This window comes from Macrobrachium nipponense, chromosome 24, assembly GCF_015104395.2.
Source record: "Macrobrachium nipponense isolate FS-2020 chromosome 24, ASM1510439v2, whole genome shotgun sequence".
Taxonomy (NCBI): Eukaryota; Metazoa; Arthropoda; class Malacostraca; order Decapoda; family Palaemonidae; genus Macrobrachium; species Macrobrachium nipponense.
Window position 1 is genome coordinate 43741043 of NC_061091.1, and position 7500 is coordinate 43748542.

The window sequence follows — 7500 nt, forward strand, 5'->3', positions numbered from 1 at the left end:
CAGCACATAGGTTTGGAGGGGACATAATGACCCTGTAACACAGATTACAAATTACAGCAATTTAGATCTTGAAGTGCATGAATAGGTGACTGGAGGTTTCTGGGCACATGGAGAGTCCAGTCTCCACAGCTGCACTACTGCAGATCTGCAACAAGAGTGATTGGGAGTTGAACAAATTGCACAAGAAACATGGTTGAAGATCGAGGCCGATGCATGGAAGGTACCTAACATCTCGATTACACAAAGAAATGAAGCATTTTACTTATCACTAAGAAACACTTTTGTCTGAAGGCCCGCAACAATACACAATTATAACTTAATACAGGACTTGCTCAAGAAGTGGGAAAGAAAATAAGTTAAAGACATGAGATGGGACTGGTTGCTCATAACCGTGGAATTTGCACATTACCTTCTGTAGATGTCATACTTGTCTTTCTCAGGGGCTGGCAGGGGAGGGACACATTAATGCACAACAAAAGTAACATTGTCTAGCAAACCTTCTCAATGGGGTAGCTCAGAGTGGTGCATGAAAAGTTCTAAGGGCGTTTGTCTGGGGCTTTGGCCCTTATGCCTTCAGGGATGATGGACAGGCATCCCGGCAGAGGGGGTTACCTGTCCTCTGGCATATCTCTGCCACAAGGCCTACCTAGGTTAACAATGTGACCTAGGCGTTAAATGTGGCAGCTGATCACCCTCAACCAGTATCAGTGTGCCCTTAGGCAGTCTTTCTCTTCCAGCCAGTAAATCTCCAAAAACAATGTACCAGCGGTCAAACGAATAAAAGGAGATTAAAGGATAATCGGTGAGTGAGAGATAGATGCAGATTATCCTTTATTTTTATTATGAATGAAGAAATAAGAGTAATTTCTTCCTTCTGGGCTCCCTAACATGAAGTTCATTGGAAAAAGAGATGGCATAATATGACGAACTTGAATATTATATATAGATATATATATATATATATATATATATATATATATATATATATATATATATATATATATATATATATAATATATATATATATATATATATGTGTATATATCCCTTTCAGACCCGAGAGCCATCTGGCGATCTCCGGTTAATGTAAACCAATTTTTTCAGTGTGTTTACCTTCCAATAGACTGAGAATAATTACAAAATTTTCATTGCTGTCTCCATCTACATGAACTGATGAGACAGTATGCTGTCTTTCAGGACTCCCCCTGGCGAGTTTTCCAAATTTTGCACTTATTTTTGCATATTGTAATGTTTTTAATGCCAAACTAATGATTTGGAGATGATTCTTCTTTTAAAAGGTATATTAAACTATCAATAGAGTTTCACGAGGGCTTATCTTATTATACCATTACAAAGTTAAGGAAGAATTTACTATATTCAATATTACTGAATTTGGAAAAATAGCAAATAAAATACTGGGTATTGAAAAAATGGCAAATACAATACTGAGTATAGAAAAATTAGCAAACACAATGCCGAGTACTATAGAAAAAATAGTAAATGCAATACTGAGAATAGAAAAATGAGCAAATACAATACTGAGTACAGAAAAAATAGCAAATACAATGCTCAGTACAGAAAAAATATCAAGCAATCATATAACTGATAAATGACAACTATTTCATTTAAATGCGACATTTGGAAAAGGCATGAATAATGTACTTTTACCTCATGTTGGAAAGAATTTTTCCTAAATTTGGAATTTTAGGGTGAATGAAATTCAAAGAAATAATTCCATGTAGATGTAAGACAAAAGTTAGTATGATTTCTGAAAATCAAGGAAAAATGTACTCCACTTAATATTACTGAGTATAGAAAAAATGGCAAATACAATGCTGAGAATAGAAAAATAGAATAAAGCAATAAATACTGAGCATAGGAAAAATAGCAAACATATGACTGATAATTGAAAATCATTCCTGTTAAATGAGGAAATTGAAAAAGGCTTGAATAATATACCTCATGTTGAAAAGAAATTTTCGTATGTGAGGAATTTTAAGGAGAATGGAATTCAAAGAAGCAATTCCTTGTGGATGTAAAACAAAGATAAACTTTACAGTATGAGCATACTGTTCTGGACTTGCCTTTGCAGCCTTCCTTTCTACATTTTCGGAAATCGTCACTGATAATAAAAGGCAAGTATTTTGTGCCTGTTGTCCTCTGTTTTTCAGCAGGCAAAGGGACTTTAAATTTTCCACTTTTGGTCTTAGGGGCTGGATCTCCAAGTTTTTCATCAGAATCTGTGCTGACCAATAGTTTTACATCTCTATTAAATAACTCTCCTCTCATAAGCTGGTTAGCCAACTGTAAGTTAAAATCCAAGTATGGCATATATTGGTTTTCTTCGTTGTCTGTCCTATATTCCAACCAGCTATTAGCAGTTGTCACATCCATCATGTGAATTGTGGTTCTAACAGTGCACTTCTTAGTTCTAGAGCTACTTCTGTAATAACTTATGACTTGATAGTGTAAGTCTACTCCTCCCATTGCTTTATTATACTCTCTAACTACACAGGGTCTTTGCACTTGTATTTGTTCATTTCTTGCCTTTGACCACCGGAGGCAGACATCCTCTTCCTTAATTCCAAACTCGTTTGAAGCCATGTATATTACTTTCTCATCATACCATGCTGTTAATGCAACTTTCCTGTCATACCTAACTTGTGAATCTGATGCTCCTCTTCCCTCTCTTTTTAATGTTGCTTCAGATTTCAAATTTGCCTCTTTAGGTAGCATATTTTTCTTTAAAGTACCTGTGCCCCTCAGACATCTATCGTACAAGTCTCCCAAAAGTTGTGGAGAAGTAAAATACCTATCAAAGTATATACTTGATCCAGGTTCCACACTAGGAAGAAATCGGAACACAACTGCCTCTCCCAATATTACTAGCCTGTTAGGTTTAGCATTAAGCTGGTCAACCAGAGAAATCAGTGCCTCTTTCCCCTGAAAAAAAATCAAAATCATAAACAAGACCTTTAGTTGATGCTAACACAAAAATCTTCAATCCATCAGGATTTGATTTCCCTGTAACATGTTGTTTTATGTTCAGTCTTCTTCGAAATGGAATGATACTCTCATCAATACTTAGTTTTTTCTCTCTTGGGAGCTCATTACATCTCTTTCTAATTTGTTCAAGAAGTCTCACCTTCCATACTCGATCTAAACTTATCTGTGCTACAGAAATTTTATTATCATCAACAAATTTGATTTAATTTAAAGAATCTATCTCTGGGCATAGCATCTGCAATAAATGGTAGGCGTGTCATACCTACCAATACATTCTAAACCTTGGCATCTTTAATACTGACATGACAAAATTCATACCTATGAACACTGCAATTTCCTCTCCACTGGTTCCAAGGATGACCCTGTGGTTTCAGTAGCTTTCATATTGGTAAATAAAACAATGTGTTCTATGAAGTCCATGTTCACATAACCCCTGAAGTAGTCGATTGGTCTAAAAGATCTGCCGTCATCATTCTTCTCTGGTTAATCACTGATGAAAGTGTCTCGAAAATCTGTCCCTCAAATAAAAGGAACGCCTTCCCTGGGAATTAGAAGAGGTTACATTAGGAACCTGCACAGTTACATTTTCACCTTCATCTTCAGAAAACGAACCATCACTCGAGGATAAAATGTTTCCTCTGGAAGATACTGCCTCAGGTACCCAGTCATCATCGTCATCATCAGCACTGCTTATGTCACTGGAGTCTAAACTTTCCAATATCGCTTGGTAGGTTTGGGCATTTCCTGTGAATAGTGAACAGTATTAAGCCAAACCATATCGAAACAGTAAAATTTGATGAAATATCATGTCAACGTGCGATAAGACCTGAATATTCATGGATGCAAGGGGTAAATTATCAAAATAACTAGATATAGGCGATGTATTTAAATATATGAAAGATATAAGAGAGACTCAAGAAAATTTAACCACACAACCAATTGTATAGGATTATTTACACTTCATGTCTACAGTATGTTAATGAAGTGCAATTTTAAAACGCCGTGATGACATGATTGTACTGGTGCCGTCTCTTTAATAAAGTTTTTCCTTTTAAATGTCAGGGCGTCTCTTTAAATTTTGTACTTTAACATACCTCCCTTTTAAATATGTTAAATTGACTTTTTTTAATTAACCTTTTGTTTTGTCATTAATGATATTAATTTATTATTATCACCAACTTAATTTTTATTATCATTATCATTGTTATTATTGCAAGTATTACTGAAAAATTATTGAAATACTAAATGAAGACAGCTGGTGAAGACAGAGTCCTGAAAACATTATAGTGCCCTCACTTGACTTCATTTCACGCTAGTTTGAAATAAGTCACTCGAATATGAATGAATCTGATGCCGTGCCTTTTTCAGTCAGTAACTAAATCATACATGGTATATTAATCATGTACACAAGCAAACTATGTGTAATACTACATAAAATATCCCCGGAAGTCCTAAAGGCAGTATTAAGTTTCAAAAAAAGCGTCACCACAGTCGGCAAATTTCTTTTCATAGATATTAGGCCAAACATACTAAGTCATGCATTAAATTAATTCAAATTTCATGGGAAATCTATCAAAGTTAGCTATCTCATTATCAGATAAAAATATTTCCATGTACTTACGATTATCTGAGCGTAGGCGTCGCCTATGGGCTCTTCCGGCGGTGTCACCGTCCGCCATCTTTGCCATAGGTATCCAGGGATCATGTTCATGATGTCAAAATCTCTCCAAGTTGTATAGAGTCGACGGGTTAACAGAAACGGCGAAGATTTAAATTAGTTTTCCCTTGGATGGCGCTTCAAAGTAGAACAGTGTATATATATATATATATATATAATATATATATATATATATATATATATATATATATATATATATATATATATATATATATATATATATATATATATATATATATATATATATATATAATATATATATATATATATATATACATATAATATGTATATGTATATGTATTATATAGATGATATACTATATGTATATATATATACTATATATATATATATCATATTTTTCCCTATAAATCTCTAATAATATATATATATCGTTATTAATATGTATAATGTATTGTAATATTATTATATATTTTACATATATTTATAAGAATATATATGATACTATATCTATCATATCGTTGTATATAATATTATTTATAATAATATATATATATATCTATATATATATATGTCAATATGACGGTCGAGGCTAGTCCCCATCATGTAACAGGTGAAGAGGCAAACCAGCTCAATAGATTGGGTTGCTTTATTGTTGCCAACGTTTCAAGAATATGGTCTCATTTTCAAGGCTATAAAAAAACAAAAATACTTCAATTACAAACTTGTCCTGCAAGATTAACATAAATTGTTACATACAAATAAGCACGAGAAAAAAATTACAAAACAAAAATCAAATAAAAATAACTAAAAATAACAGTGTATTAAACACTAAGTAAAAAATTGTTAAAAAAAATTTTAAATACATAAAACAAACCTTACAAACCGAGTTCCGTTGCTGAAAGGCCTGCCAGAGCGAGAAGGAGTCGAGATAACCAAGGAAAGAAGATGAGAGTGGGTAGTCTAAGCAATGTACAATGGAACTACTGTAGTGTTGTTATTCAATATTGGAACAAGGTGCCTAATCGCCAAGGACTCGAGTATAGGGAGCTGGTTTTCATTAGGGCTGGATAAAATTATCTTAAAATCATCGTAGTGTATTCTCCATTTGCATATTTGTGCATGATTTCTTATATATGAAAGCTCTGGACTAGAAAGCTTCATCCCTGTGCGGTAACTAATGTCTTTGTGTGAGTCACATCGTACTTGAGCAGTCGGCGAGTGCTTCCAACGTAAGTCTGTTCGTTGCACGAAGAGCAAGTATACAAGTAAACTAGGCCAGACCGCATCAAAGTAGGCAATTTTTCTTTGTCGAAAGAATCCGCCAATGGTTTTTGGATTCCTTATGATGAATTTCACGTCAACTGCTTGGAAATGTTTGTTTATTATATTCCTCAATTTTGGTATAAATGAGGTATCATAAGTTTATGGAAAGCTAACATAAGATTTTAATTTTGAATCTAGACGTACTGGAGCTGGTGGCTGGAAGATTTTCTGTAGGGCCTTTCTGACATAACTAGAGAACGGGCAGTTGGGTAACAATTGGTCCTAATGAATTCCTGCAAGAAATTAATTTCATTATGAAACAAGCTCCAGTTTGAAGTCAAGGCTATAGCTCTGTGAATTAGGGTTGATAATGAATTAAGCTTAAAATTAAGTGAACAGGAACTATAAAAATTTTGCCACAAACCTGTAAATGTGGCCTTACGAAAAATTCCCGTTCTGAAACCTAGGTATCGAGAAAATGCGATCTATTATCATTCTCTTTCTCAAACGTAAATTTTATATTTGTGAGTGATGCGTTTGCATATTCCAAGAAAAGGTCGCAATGAGGATGGTCCCTAAAAAGTAGGTATGTGTCGTCCACATATCTACGGTAAAATAGCGGCTTAAAAGAGGCAGGACAATTATCTAGTAGTTACTGTTCAAACTTGAACATAAAAATGTCTGCAAAGGTGCAGCTCAATGGGTTGCCCATGCTGACGCCGTCTACCTGAACGTAAACTTCATCGTTAAAAACGAAGGCTGTGTCCCGCACAGCCAATTCTAAGTTTCTTAAAATCCACTTTGCTAAAACCCTGAAAAACATCATCGTCATTCACAAAAATGATTTCTAGTATAAAGTCAATGGTTTCATCAACGGGAACATTTGTAAAAAGCGCTTCCACGTCAAAGCTGGGCATGACGAGGTCAGAGTCTTGAATTCGAAAGAGTTGTTTAGTTTATATTTATTGTTAAAGCATTGGTCTAACAATGGAACCAGGAATTTGGCTCTTTTATAATTTGGCGTTGTATAGGAGGAGAGGATGGGTCTCATAGGGATGTTGTTCTTATGCACCTTGGGCAATCCGTACATAATACCAAAAGACGAACCAGTAACAAAGAGCTCTTCATAGGTAGCTTGACTTATTGCTTTCCTGTCTTTGAGCGATCTTAAAAATCTTTTAATTCTATCTTCGTTTTTGAAGATTATTTTTGGCCTATTTTATGGAATTTGTTGCTATCGGACAAGATATCTTGCATTTTGTTAATAGTCATTTTTATTTAAAATAACAGTCCCTTTACCTTTATCGGGTTTAGATAAGACAAGGTCTTCTCTTTTGCTTAGTTTTTTAAGGGTACTCGAATCATGCCTGTTGAAAAAAGGGGTCCATCTAATTCTGAGTTTCTGAAAACTTTCATGGGCAAGAGAAGATAGTTCTTTTTGGAAATGTAATAAATTAGCGGTTAATTTGGTAAGCAAAAGTCCAGTCCGAAGGACAACAAAAACTCTTCCCTTTTGATTAAATTATAGCTAGAGTAGTTGAAGACCACCTTGTTATTATTACTGTTGAAGGTAGGTTTGGAAACACCTAGTT

At 34.3% G+C, this 7500-nt stretch overlaps 1 protein-coding gene and 1 pseudogene across 6 annotated transcripts in view; one reads left to right on the forward strand and one right to left on the reverse strand.

Moving 5' to 3' along the window:
- Nucleotides 1-7500, forward strand: part of LOC135205591 (tyramine receptor 1-like) — a 294701-nt gene that overhangs the window by 19159 nt on the left and 268042 nt on the right. The window lies entirely within an intron of this gene.
- On the reverse strand, nucleotides 1996-4685 carry LOC135202992 (piggyBac transposable element-derived protein 3-like; annotated as a pseudogene).